This window comes from Ipomoea triloba, chromosome 16, assembly GCF_003576645.1.
Source record: "Ipomoea triloba cultivar NCNSP0323 chromosome 16, ASM357664v1".
Classification (NCBI taxonomy): domain Eukaryota; kingdom Viridiplantae; phylum Streptophyta; class Magnoliopsida; order Solanales; family Convolvulaceae; genus Ipomoea; species Ipomoea triloba.
The window spans coordinates 13,091,719-13,092,150 of NC_044931.1; the positions used below are offsets into that span (position 1 = coordinate 13,091,719).

The window sequence follows — 432 nt, forward strand, 5'->3', positions numbered from 1 at the left end:
TGCGCGCAAAATGTACTTGACCCTCTCTCTCCGCGCAACTTCTCTCGCTTAGCGGTTTAGCGGTTTAAAAGGATAGTACCCTTAGCGAGCGGTCCAGCGGTTTAAAAGAAAGATTAAAAAGAGGGTAGGGGATGCAACACGAGGACTTCACAGGGGGTCACCCATCCTAGTACTACTCTCGCCCAAGCACGCTTAACTTCGGAGTTCTGATGGGATCCGGTGCATTAGTGCTGGTATGATCGCATCCGTCACGTACTGCGCGCAAAATGTACTTGACCCTCTCTCTCCGCGCAACTTCTCTCGCTTAGCGGTTTAGCGGTTTAAAAGGATAGTACCCTTAGCGAGCGGTCCAGCGGTTTAAAAGAAAGATTAAAAATAGGGTGGGGGATGCAACACGAGGACTTCCCAGGGGGTCACCCATCCTAGTACTAC

General features: G+C 50.9%; 1 non-coding gene across 1 annotated transcript; it reads right to left on the reverse strand.

The window, feature by feature from the left end:
- Nucleotides 1-128: 128 nt before the first annotated feature.
- Nucleotides 129-247, reverse strand: LOC116008133. The gene has a single exon (XR_004095532.1). It is a non-coding gene; the product is annotated as a 5S ribosomal RNA (ribosomal RNA).
- Nucleotides 248-432: the final 185 nt, after the last annotated feature.